This window comes from Anopheles marshallii, chromosome 3, assembly GCF_943734725.1.
Source record: "Anopheles marshallii chromosome 3, idAnoMarsDA_429_01, whole genome shotgun sequence".
NCBI classification, from domain to species: Eukaryota; Metazoa; Arthropoda; class Insecta; order Diptera; family Culicidae; genus Anopheles; species Anopheles marshallii.
The window spans coordinates 65287610-65296852 of record NC_071327.1 but is presented as its reverse complement, the minus strand read 5'-3'; the positions used below and the strand labels follow the sequence as shown (position 1 = coordinate 65296852).

General features: G+C 52.1%; 30 non-coding genes across 30 annotated transcripts; all 30 read left to right on the top strand.

Annotated features, from left to right (window-relative positions):
* Positions 1 to 98: 98 nt before the first annotated feature.
* LOC128716524 (5S ribosomal RNA) lies at positions 99 to 217 on the top strand. The gene has a single exon (XR_008410010.1). It is a non-coding gene; the product is annotated as a 5S ribosomal RNA (ribosomal RNA).
* Positions 218 to 405: 188 nt separating this feature from the next.
* On the top strand, positions 406 to 524 carry LOC128716523 (5S ribosomal RNA). The gene has a single exon (XR_008410009.1). It is a non-coding gene; the product is annotated as a 5S ribosomal RNA (ribosomal RNA).
* A 188-nt stretch (positions 525 to 712) lies between these two features.
* On the top strand, positions 713 to 831 carry LOC128716522 (5S ribosomal RNA). The gene has a single exon (XR_008410008.1). It is a non-coding gene; the product is annotated as a 5S ribosomal RNA (ribosomal RNA).
* Positions 832 to 1019: 188 nt separating this feature from the next.
* LOC128716521 (5S ribosomal RNA) lies at positions 1020 to 1138 on the top strand. Its single transcript, XR_008410007.1, has one exon. It is a non-coding gene; the product is annotated as a 5S ribosomal RNA (ribosomal RNA).
* A 187-nt stretch (positions 1139 to 1325) lies between these two features.
* LOC128716520 (5S ribosomal RNA) lies at positions 1326 to 1444 on the top strand. The gene has a single exon (XR_008410006.1). It is a non-coding gene; the product is annotated as a 5S ribosomal RNA (ribosomal RNA).
* A 188-nt stretch (positions 1445 to 1632) lies between these two features.
* On the top strand, positions 1633 to 1751 carry LOC128716518 (5S ribosomal RNA). The gene has a single exon (XR_008410004.1). It is a non-coding gene; the product is annotated as a 5S ribosomal RNA (ribosomal RNA).
* A 188-nt stretch (positions 1752 to 1939) lies between these two features.
* LOC128716517 (5S ribosomal RNA) lies at positions 1940 to 2058 on the top strand. The gene has a single exon (XR_008410003.1). It is a non-coding gene; the product is annotated as a 5S ribosomal RNA (ribosomal RNA).
* A 187-nt stretch (positions 2059 to 2245) lies between these two features.
* Positions 2246 to 2364, top strand: LOC128716516 (5S ribosomal RNA). The gene has a single exon (XR_008410002.1). It is a non-coding gene; the product is annotated as a 5S ribosomal RNA (ribosomal RNA).
* A 187-nt stretch (positions 2365 to 2551) lies between these two features.
* LOC128716515 (5S ribosomal RNA) lies at positions 2552 to 2670 on the top strand. Its single transcript, XR_008410001.1, has one exon. It is a non-coding gene; the product is annotated as a 5S ribosomal RNA (ribosomal RNA).
* A 187-nt stretch (positions 2671 to 2857) lies between these two features.
* Positions 2858 to 2976, top strand: LOC128716514 (5S ribosomal RNA). The gene has a single exon (XR_008410000.1). It is a non-coding gene; the product is annotated as a 5S ribosomal RNA (ribosomal RNA).
* Positions 2977 to 3164: 188 nt separating this feature from the next.
* LOC128716513 (5S ribosomal RNA) lies at positions 3165 to 3283 on the top strand. The gene has a single exon (XR_008409999.1). It is a non-coding gene; the product is annotated as a 5S ribosomal RNA (ribosomal RNA).
* Positions 3284 to 3471: 188 nt separating this feature from the next.
* LOC128716512 (5S ribosomal RNA) lies at positions 3472 to 3590 on the top strand. Its single transcript, XR_008409998.1, has one exon. It is a non-coding gene; the product is annotated as a 5S ribosomal RNA (ribosomal RNA).
* A 188-nt stretch (positions 3591 to 3778) lies between these two features.
* Positions 3779 to 3897, top strand: LOC128716510 (5S ribosomal RNA). Its single transcript, XR_008409997.1, has one exon. It is a non-coding gene; the product is annotated as a 5S ribosomal RNA (ribosomal RNA).
* Positions 3898 to 4085: 188 nt separating this feature from the next.
* LOC128716509 (5S ribosomal RNA) lies at positions 4086 to 4204 on the top strand. The gene has a single exon (XR_008409996.1). It is a non-coding gene; the product is annotated as a 5S ribosomal RNA (ribosomal RNA).
* A 188-nt stretch (positions 4205 to 4392) lies between these two features.
* On the top strand, positions 4393 to 4511 carry LOC128716508 (5S ribosomal RNA). The gene has a single exon (XR_008409995.1). It is a non-coding gene; the product is annotated as a 5S ribosomal RNA (ribosomal RNA).
* A 188-nt stretch (positions 4512 to 4699) lies between these two features.
* LOC128716506 (5S ribosomal RNA) lies at positions 4700 to 4818 on the top strand. Its single transcript, XR_008409993.1, has one exon. It is a non-coding gene; the product is annotated as a 5S ribosomal RNA (ribosomal RNA).
* A 188-nt stretch (positions 4819 to 5006) lies between these two features.
* LOC128716505 (5S ribosomal RNA) lies at positions 5007 to 5125 on the top strand. Its single transcript, XR_008409992.1, has one exon. It is a non-coding gene; the product is annotated as a 5S ribosomal RNA (ribosomal RNA).
* A 188-nt stretch (positions 5126 to 5313) lies between these two features.
* On the top strand, positions 5314 to 5432 carry LOC128716504 (5S ribosomal RNA). The gene has a single exon (XR_008409991.1). It is a non-coding gene; the product is annotated as a 5S ribosomal RNA (ribosomal RNA).
* Positions 5433 to 5620: 188 nt separating this feature from the next.
* LOC128716503 (5S ribosomal RNA) lies at positions 5621 to 5739 on the top strand. Its single transcript, XR_008409990.1, has one exon. It is a non-coding gene; the product is annotated as a 5S ribosomal RNA (ribosomal RNA).
* Positions 5740 to 5927: 188 nt separating this feature from the next.
* LOC128716502 (5S ribosomal RNA) lies at positions 5928 to 6046 on the top strand. Its single transcript, XR_008409989.1, has one exon. It is a non-coding gene; the product is annotated as a 5S ribosomal RNA (ribosomal RNA).
* A 188-nt stretch (positions 6047 to 6234) lies between these two features.
* On the top strand, positions 6235 to 6353 carry LOC128716501 (5S ribosomal RNA). The gene has a single exon (XR_008409988.1). It is a non-coding gene; the product is annotated as a 5S ribosomal RNA (ribosomal RNA).
* Positions 6354 to 6541: 188 nt separating this feature from the next.
* LOC128716500 (5S ribosomal RNA) lies at positions 6542 to 6660 on the top strand. The gene has a single exon (XR_008409987.1). It is a non-coding gene; the product is annotated as a 5S ribosomal RNA (ribosomal RNA).
* A 188-nt stretch (positions 6661 to 6848) lies between these two features.
* LOC128716499 (5S ribosomal RNA) lies at positions 6849 to 6967 on the top strand. The gene has a single exon (XR_008409986.1). It is a non-coding gene; the product is annotated as a 5S ribosomal RNA (ribosomal RNA).
* A 188-nt stretch (positions 6968 to 7155) lies between these two features.
* On the top strand, positions 7156 to 7274 carry LOC128716546 (5S ribosomal RNA). The gene has a single exon (XR_008410030.1). It is a non-coding gene; the product is annotated as a 5S ribosomal RNA (ribosomal RNA).
* A 188-nt stretch (positions 7275 to 7462) lies between these two features.
* Positions 7463 to 7581, top strand: LOC128716498 (5S ribosomal RNA). Its single transcript, XR_008409985.1, has one exon. It is a non-coding gene; the product is annotated as a 5S ribosomal RNA (ribosomal RNA).
* A 188-nt stretch (positions 7582 to 7769) lies between these two features.
* On the top strand, positions 7770 to 7888 carry LOC128716497 (5S ribosomal RNA). The gene has a single exon (XR_008409984.1). It is a non-coding gene; the product is annotated as a 5S ribosomal RNA (ribosomal RNA).
* Positions 7889 to 8076: 188 nt separating this feature from the next.
* LOC128716494 (5S ribosomal RNA) lies at positions 8077 to 8195 on the top strand. Its single transcript, XR_008409982.1, has one exon. It is a non-coding gene; the product is annotated as a 5S ribosomal RNA (ribosomal RNA).
* A 188-nt stretch (positions 8196 to 8383) lies between these two features.
* Positions 8384 to 8502, top strand: LOC128716493 (5S ribosomal RNA). The gene has a single exon (XR_008409981.1). It is a non-coding gene; the product is annotated as a 5S ribosomal RNA (ribosomal RNA).
* A 188-nt stretch (positions 8503 to 8690) lies between these two features.
* On the top strand, positions 8691 to 8809 carry LOC128716492 (5S ribosomal RNA). Its single transcript, XR_008409980.1, has one exon. It is a non-coding gene; the product is annotated as a 5S ribosomal RNA (ribosomal RNA).
* A 188-nt stretch (positions 8810 to 8997) lies between these two features.
* On the top strand, positions 8998 to 9116 carry LOC128716491 (5S ribosomal RNA). The gene has a single exon (XR_008409979.1). It is a non-coding gene; the product is annotated as a 5S ribosomal RNA (ribosomal RNA).
* Positions 9117 to 9243: the final 127 nt, after the last annotated feature.

Below are 9243 nucleotides of genomic sequence, written 5' to 3'. Positions count from 1 at the left end.
TTGGAGTAGGTGGGGCAAGAAGAGCGGAGAATCTTTTTTCTTGGATGGACACTGAAGACGACGGTGGTTCTTGATGCGTGCGAGCGTCGGCGATGCTTGTCAACGACCATACCATGTTGAACACACCGGTTCTCGTCCGATCACCGAAGTTAAGCAACATCGGGCATGGCTAGTACTTAGGTGGGTGACCACTTGGGAAAACCATGTGTCGTTGGCATCTTCCCCTTTTTTATGCTTGTTCCCGGTCCGGAGGAGGCTTGACTGCGGTGGTGCGTAGTCTTGTTCTATTTTTAGACCTAAGGGGTGGTTGGAGTAGGTGGGGCAAGAAGAGCGGAGAATCTTTTTTCTTGGATGGACACTGAAGACGACGGTGGTTCTTGATGCGTGCGAGCGTCGGCGATGCTTGTCAACGACCATACCATGTTGAACACACCGGTTCTCGTCCGATCACCGAAGTTAAGCAACATCGGGCATGGCTAGTACTTAGGTGGGTGACCACTTGGGAAAACCATGTGTCGTTGGCATCTTCCCCTTTTTTATGCTTGTTCCCGGTCCGGAGGAGGCTTGACTGCGGTGGTGCGTAGTCTTGTTCTATTTTTAGACCTAAGGGGTGGTTGGAGTAGGTGGGGCAAGAAGAGCGGAGAATCTTTTTTCTTGGGTGGACGCTGAAGACGACGGTGGTTCTTGATGCGTGCGAGCGTCGGCGATGCTTGTCAACGACCATACCATGTTGAACACACCGGTTCTCGTCCGATCACCGAAGTTAAGCAACATCGGGCATGGCTAGTACTTAGGTGGGTGACCACTTGGGAAAACCATGTGTCGTTGGCATCTTCCCCTTTTTTATGCTTTTTCCCGGTCCGGAGGAGGCTTCACTTCGGTGGTGCGTAGTCTTGTTCTATTTTTAGACCTAAGGGGTGGATGGGGTAGGTGGGGGAAGAAGAGCGAAAAGTCCTTTTTCTTGGGTGGACACTGAAGACGACGGTGGTTCTTGATGCGTGCGAGCGTCGGCGATGCTTGTCAACGACCATACCATGTTGAACACACCGGTTCTCGTCCGATCACCGAAGTTAAGCAACATCGGGCATGGCTAGTACTTAGGTGGGTGACCACTTGGGAAAACCATGTGTCGTTGGCATCTTCCCCTTTTTTATGCTTTTTCCCGGTCCGGAGGGGGCTTGACTTCGGTGGTGCGTAGTCTTGTTCTATTTTTAGACCTAAGGGTGGTTGGAGTAGGTTGGGGAAGAAGAGCGAAAAGTCCTTTTTCTTGGGTGGACGCTGAAGACGACGGTGGTTCTTGATGCGTGCGGGCGTCGGCGATGCTTGTCAACGACCATACCATGTTGAACACACCGGTTCTCGTCCGATCACCGAAGTTAAGCAACATCGGGCATGGCTAGTACTTAGGTGGGTGACCACTTGGGAAAACCATGTGTCGTTGGCATCTTCCCCTTTTTTATGCTTTTTCCCGGTCCGGAGGAGGCTTGCCTTCGGTGGTGCGTAGTCTTGTTCTATTTTTAGACCTAAGGGGTGGATGGGGTAGGTGGGGGAAGAAGAGCGAAAAGTCCTTTTTCTTGGGTGGACGCTGAAGACGACGGTGGTTCTTGATGCGTGCGGGCGTCGGCGATGCTTGTCAACGACCATACCATGTTGAACACACCGGTTCTCGTCCGATCACCGAAGTTAAGCAACATCGGGCATGGCTAGTACTTAGGTGGGTGACCACTTGGGAAAACCATGTGTCGTTGGCATCTTCCCCTTTTTTATGCTTTTTCCCGGTCCGGAGGAGGCTGGACTGCGGTGGTGCGTAGTCTTGTTCTATTTTTAGACCTAAAGGGTGGCTGGAGTAGGTGGGGGAAGAAGAGCGAAAAGTCCTTTTTCTTGGGTGGACGCTGAAGACGACGGTGGTTCTTGATGCGTGCGAGCGTCGGCGATGCTTGTCAACGACCATACCATGTTGAACACACCGGTTCTCGTCCGATCACCGAAGTTAAGCAACATCGGGCATGGCTAGTACTTAGGTGGGTGACCACTTGGGAAAACCATGTGTCGTTGGCATCTTCCCCTTTTTTATGCTTTTTCCCGGTCCGGAGGGGGCTTGACTTCGGTGGTGCGTAGTCTTGTTCTATTTTTAGACCTAAGGGTGGTTGGAGTAGGTTGGGGAAGAAGAGCGAAAAGTCCTTTTTCTTGGGTGGACGCTGAAGACGACGGTGGTTCTTGATGCGTGCGGGCGTCGGCGATGCTTGTCAACGACCATACCATGTTGAACACACCGGTTCTCGTCCGATCACCGAAGTTAAGCAACATCGGGCATGGCTAGTACTTAGGTGGGTGACCACTTGGGAAAACCATGTGTCGTTGGCATCTTCCCCTTTTTTATGCTTTTTCCCGGTCCGGAGGAGGCTGGACTGCGGTGGTGCGAAGTCTTGTTCTATTTTTAGACCTAAGGGTGGATGGAGTAGGTGGGGGAAGAAGAGCGAAAAGTCCTTTTTCTTGGGTGGACACTGAAGACGACGGTGGTTCTTGATGCGTGCGAGCGTCGGCGATGCTTGTCAACGACCATACCATGTTGAACACACCGGTTCTCGTCCGATCACCGAAGTTAAGCAACATCGGGCATGGCTAGTACTTAGGTGGGTGACCACTTGGGAAAACCATGTGTCGTTGGCATCTTCCCCTTTTTTATGCTTTTTCCCGGTCCGGAGGAGGCTTGCCTTCGGTGGTGCGTAGTCTTGTTCTATTTTTAGACCTAAGGGTGGTTGGAGTAGGTTGGGGAAGAAGAGCGAAAAGTCCTTTTTCTTGGGTGGACGCTGAAGACGACGGTGGTTCTTGATGCGTGCGGGCGTCGGCGATGCTTGTCAACGACCATACCATGTTGAACACACCGGTTCTCGTCCGATCACCGAAGTTAAGCAACATCGGGCATGGCTAGTACTTAGGTGGGTGACCACTTGGGAAAACCATGTGTCGTTGGCATCTTCCCCTTTTTTATGCTTTTTCCCGGTCCGGAGGAGGCTTGCCTTCGGTGGTGCGTAGTCTTGTTCTATTTTTAGACCTAAGGGGTGGGTGGAGTAGGTGGGGGAAGAAGAGCGAAAAGTCCTTTTTCTTGGGTGGACGCTGAAGGGGACGGTGGTTCTTGATGCGTGCGAGCGTCGGCGATGCTTGTCAACGACCATACCATGTTGAACACACCGGTTCTCGTCCGATCACCGAAGTTAAGCAACATCGGGCATGGCTAGTACTTAGGTGGGTGACCACTTGGGAAAACCATGTGTCGTTGGCATCTTCCCCTTTTTTATGCTTTTTCCCGGTCCGGAGGAGGCTGGACTTCGGTGGTGCGTAGTCTTGTTCTATTTTTAGACCTAAGGGGTGGCTGGAGTAGGTGGGGGAAGAAGAGCGGAGAATCCTTTTTCTTGGATGGACACTGAAGACGACGGTGGTTCTTGATGCGTGCGAGCGTCGGCGATGCTTGTCAACGACCATACCATGTTGAACACACCGGTTCTCGTCCGATCACCGAAGTTAAGCAACATCGGGCATGGCTAGTACTTAGGTGGGTGACCACTTGGGAAAACCATGTGTCGTTGGCATCTTCCCCTTTTTTATGCTTTTTCCCGGTCCGGAGGAGGCTTGCCTTCGGTGGTGCGTAGTCTTGTTCTATTTTTAGACCAAAGGGGTGGCTGGAGTAGGTGGGGGAAGAAGAGCGAAAAGTCCTTTTTCTTGGATGGACGCTGAAGACGACGGTGGTTCTTGATGCGTGCGAGCGTCGGCGATGCTTGTCAACGACCATACCATGTTGAACACACCGGTTCTCGTCCGATCACCGAAGTTAAGCAACATCGGGCATGGCTAGTACTTAGGTGGGTGACCACTTGGGAAAACCATGTGTCGTTGGCATCTTCCCCTTTTTTATGCTTTTTCCCGGTCCGGAGGAGGCTTGCCTTCGGTGGTGCGTAGTCTTGTTCTATTTTTAGACCAAAGGGGTGGCTGGAGTAGGTGGGGGAAGAAGAGCGAAAAGTCCTTTTTCTTGGATGGACGCTGAAGACGACGGTGGTTCTTGATGCGTGCGAGCGTCGGCGATGCTTGTCAACGACCATACCATGTTGAACACACCGGTTCTCGTCCGATCACCGAAGTTAAGCAACATCGGGCATGGCTAGTACTTAGGTGGGTGACCACTTGGGAAAACCATGTGTCGTTGGCATCTTCCCCTTTTTTATGCTTTTTCCCGGTCCGGAGGAGGCTGGACTTCGGTGGTGCGTAGTCTTGTTCTATTTTTAGACCTAAGGGGTGGCTGGAGTAGGTGGGGGAAGAAGAGCGGAGAATCCTTTTTCTTGGATGGACACTGAAGACGACGGTGGTTCTTGATGCGTGCGAGCGTCGGCGATGCTTGTCAACGACCATACCATGTTGAACACACCGGTTCTCGTCCGATCACCGAAGTTAAGCAACATCGGGCATGGCTAGTACTTAGGTGGGTGACCACTTGGGAAAACCATGTGTCGTTGGCATCTTCCCCTTTTTTATGCTTTTTCCCGGTCCGGAGGAGGCTTGCCTTCGGTGGTGCGTAGTCTTGTTCTATTTTTAGACCAAAGGGGTGGCTGGAGTAGGTGGGGGAAGAAGAGCGAAAAGTCCTTTTTCTTGGATGGACGCTGAAGACGACGGTGGTTCTTGATGCGTGCGAGCGTCGGCGATGCTTGTCAACGACCATACCATGTTGAACACACCGGTTCTCGTCCGATCACCGAAGTTAAGCAACATCGGGCATGGCTAGTACTTAGGTGGGTGACCACTTGGGAAAACCATGTGTCGTTGGCATCTTCCCCTTTTTTATGCTTTTTCCCGGTCCGGAGGAGGCTTGCCTTCGGTGGTGCGTAGTCTTGTTCTATTTTTAGACCAAAGGGGTGGCTGGAGTAGGTGGGGGAAGAAGAGCGAAAAGTCCTTTTTCTTGGATGGACGCTGAAGACGACGGTGGTTCTTGATGCGTGCGAGCGTCGGCGATGCTTGTCAACGACCATACCATGTTGAACACACCGGTTCTCGTCCGATCACCGAAGTTAAGCAACATCGGGCATGGCTAGTACTTAGGTGGGTGACCACTTGGGAAAACCATGTGTCGTTGGCATCTTCCCCTTTTTTATGCTTTTTCCCGGTCCGGAGGAGGCTGGACTTCGGTGGTGCGTAGTCTTGTTCTATTTTTAGACCTAAGGGGTGGCTGGAGTAGGTGGGGGAAGAAGAGCGGAGAATCCTTTTTCTTGGATGGACACTGAAGACGACGGTGGTTCTTGATGCGTGCGAGCGTCGGCGATGCTTGTCAACGACCATACCATGTTGAACACACCGGTTCTCGTCCGATCACCGAAGTTAAGCAACATCGGGCATGGCTAGTACTTAGGTGGGTGACCACTTGGGAAAACCATGTGTCGTTGGCATCTTCCCCTTTTTTATGCTTTTTCCCGGTCCGGAGGAGGCTTGCCTTCGGTGGTGCGTAGTCTTGTTCTATTTTTAGACCAAAGGGGTGGCTGGAGTAGGTGGGGGAAGAAGAGCGAAAAGTCCTTTTTCTTGGATGGACGCTGAAGACGACGGTGGTTCTTGATGCGTGCGAGCGTCGGCGATGCTTGTCAACGACCATACCATGTTGAACACACCGGTTCTCGTCCGATCACCGAAGTTAAGCAACATCGGGCATGGCTAGTACTTAGGTGGGTGACCACTTGGGAAAACCATGTGTCGTTGGCATCTTCCCCTTTTTTATGCTTTTTCCCGGTCCGGAGGAGGCTTGCCTTCGGTGGTGCGTAGTCTTGTTCTATTTTTAGACCAAAGGGGTGGCTGGAGTAGGTGGGGGAAGAAGAGCGAAAAGTCCTTTTTCTTGGATGGACGCTGAAGACGACGGTGGTTCTTGATGCGTGCGAGCGTCGGCGATGCTTGTCAACGACCATACCATGTTGAACACACCGGTTCTCGTCCGATCACCGAAGTTAAGCAACATCGGGCATGGCTAGTACTTAGGTGGGTGACCACTTGGGAAAACCATGTGTCGTTGGCATCTTCCCCTTTTTTATGCTTTTTCCCGGTCCGGAGGAGGCTGGACTTCGGTGGTGCGTAGTCTTGTTCTATTTTTAGACCTAAGGGGTGGCTGGAGTAGGTGGGGGAAGAAGAGCGGAGAATCCTTTTTCTTGGATGGACACTGAAGACGACGGTGGTTCTTGATGCGTGCGAGCGTCGGCGATGCTTGTCAACGACCATACCATGTTGAACACACCGGTTCTCGTCCGATCACCGAAGTTAAGCAACATCGGGCATGGCTAGTACTTAGGTGGGTGACCACTTGGGAAAACCATGTGTCGTTGGCATCTTCCCCTTTTTTATGCTTTTTCCCGGTCCGGAGGAGGCTTGCCTTCGGTGGTGCGTAGTCTTGTTCTATTTTTAGACCAAAGGGGTGGCTGGAGTAGGTGGGGGAAGAAGAGCGAAAAGTCCTTTTTCTTGGATGGACGCTGAAGACGACGGTGGTTCTTGATGCGTGCGAGCGTCGGCGATGCTTGTCAACGACCATACCATGTTGAACACACCGGTTCTCGTCCGATCACCGAAGTTAAGCAACATCGGGCATGGCTAGTACTTAGGTGGGTGACCACTTGGGAAAACCATGTGTCGTTGGCATCTTCCCCTTTTTTATGCTTTTTCCCGGTCCGGAGGAGGCTTGCCTTCGGTGGTGCGTAGTCTTGTTCTATTTTTAGACCAAAGGGGTGGCTGGAGTAGGTGGGGGAAGAAGAGCGAAAAGTCCTTTTTCTTGGATGGACGCTGAAGACGACGGTGGTTCTTGATGCGTGCGAGCGTCGGCGATGCTTGTCAACGACCATACCATGTTGAACACACCGGTTCTCGTCCGATCACCGAAGTTAAGCAACATCGGGCATGGCTAGTACTTAGGTGGGTGACCACTTGGGAAAACCATGTGTCGTTGGCATCTTCCCCTTTTTTATGCTTTTTCCCGGTCCGGAGGAGGCTGGACTTCGGTGGTGCGTAGTCTTGTTCTATTTTTAGACCTAAGGGGTGGCTGGAGTAGGTGGGGGAAGAAGAGCGGAGAATCCTTTTTCTTGGATGGACACTGAAGACGACGGTGGTTCTTGATGCGTGCGAGCGTCGGCGATGCTTGTCAACGACCATACCATGTTGAACACACCGGTTCTCGTCCGATCACCGAAGTTAAGCAACATCGGGCATGGCTGGTACTTAGGTGGGTGACCACTTGGGAAAACCATGTGTCGTTGGCATCTTCCCCTTTTTTATGCTTTTTCCCGGTCCGGAGGAGGCTTGCCTTCGGTGGTGCGTAGTCTTGTTCTATTTTTAGACCAAAGGGGTGGCTGGAGTAGGTGGGGGAAGAAGAGCGAAAAGTCCTTTTTCTTGGATGGACGCTGAAGACGACGGTGGTTCTTGATGCGTGCGAGCGTCGGCGATGCTTGTCAACGACCATACCATGTTGAACACACCGGTTCTCGTCCGATCACCGAAGTTAAGCAACATCGGGCATGGCTAGTACTTAGGTGGGTGACCACTTGGGAAAACCATGTGTCGTTGGCATCTTCCCCTTTTTTATGCTTTTTCCCGGTCCGGAGGAGGCTTCACTTCGGTGGTGCGTAGTCTTGTTCTATTTTTAGACCTAAGGGGTGGATGGAGTAGGTGGGGGAAGGAGAGCGGAGAATCTTTTTTCTTGGATGGACGCTGAAGACGACGGTGGTTCTTGATGCGTGCGAGCGTCGGCGATGCTTGTCAACGACCATACCATGTTGAACACACCGGTTCTCGTCCGATCACCGAAGTTAAGCAACATCGGGCATGGCTAGTACTTAGGTGGGTGACCACTTGGGAAAACCATGTGTCGTTGGCATCTTCCCCTTTTTTATGCTTTTTCCCGGTCCGGAGGAGGCTTGACTGCGGTGGTGCGTAGTCTTGTTCTATTTTTAGACCTAAGGGGTGGATGGAGTAGGTGGGGGAAGGAGAGCGGAGAATCTTTTTTCTTGGATGGACGCTGAAGACGACGGTGGTTCTTGATGCGTGCGAGCGTCGGCGATGCTTGTCAACGACCATACCATGTTGAACACACCGGTTCTCGTCCGATCACCGAAGTTAAGCAACATCGGGCATGGCTAGTACTTAGGTGGGTGACCACTTGGGAAAACCATGTGTCGTTGGCATCTTCCCCTTTTTTATGCTTTTTCCCGGTCCGGAGGAGGCTTCACTTCGGTGGTGCGTAGTCTTGTTCTATTTTTAGACCAAAGGGGTGGCTGGAGTAGGTGGGGGAAGAAGAGCGAAAAGTCCTTTTTCTTGGATGGACGCTGAAGACGACGGTGGTTCTTGATGCGTGCGAGCGTCGGCGATGCTTGTCAACGACCATACCATGTTGAACACACCGGTTCTCGTCCGATCACCGAAGTTAAGCAACATCGGGCATGGCTAGTACTTAGGTGGGTGACCACTTGGGAAAACCATGTGTCGTTGGCATCTTCCCCTTTTTTATGCTTTTTCCCGGTCCGGAGGAGGCTTCACTTCGGTGGTGCGTAGTCTTGTTCTATTTTTAGACCTAAGGGGTGGATGGAGTAGGTGGGGGAAGGAGAGCGGAGAATCTTTTTTCTTGGATGGACGCTGAAGACGACGGTGGTTCTTGATGCGTGCGAGCGTCGGCGATGCTTGTCAACGACCATACCATGTTGAACACACCGGTTCTCGTCCGATCACCGAAGTTAAGCAACATCGGGCATGGCTAGTACTTAGGTGGGTGACCACTTGGGAAAACCATGTGTCGTTGGCATCTTCCCCTTTTTTATGCTTTTTCCCGGTCCGGAGGAGGCTTGACTGCGGTGGTGCGTAGTCTTGTTCTATTTTTAGACCTAAGGGGTGGCTGGAGTAGGTGGGGGAAGAAGAGCGAAAAGTCCTTTTTCTTGGGTGGACGCTGAAGACGACGGTGGTTCTTGATGCGTGCGGGCGTCGGCGATGCTTGTCAACGACCATACCATGTTGAACACACCGGTTCTCGTCCGATCACCGAAGTTAAGCAACATCGGGCATGGCTAGTACTTAGGTGGGTGACCACTTGGGAAAACCATGTGTCGTTGGCATCTTCCCCTTTTTTATGCTTTTTCCCGGTCCGGAGGGGGCTTGACTTCGGTGGTGCGTAGTCTTGTTCTATTTTTAGACCTAAGGGGTGGTTGGAGTAGGTGGGGGAAGGAGAGCGGAGAATCTTTT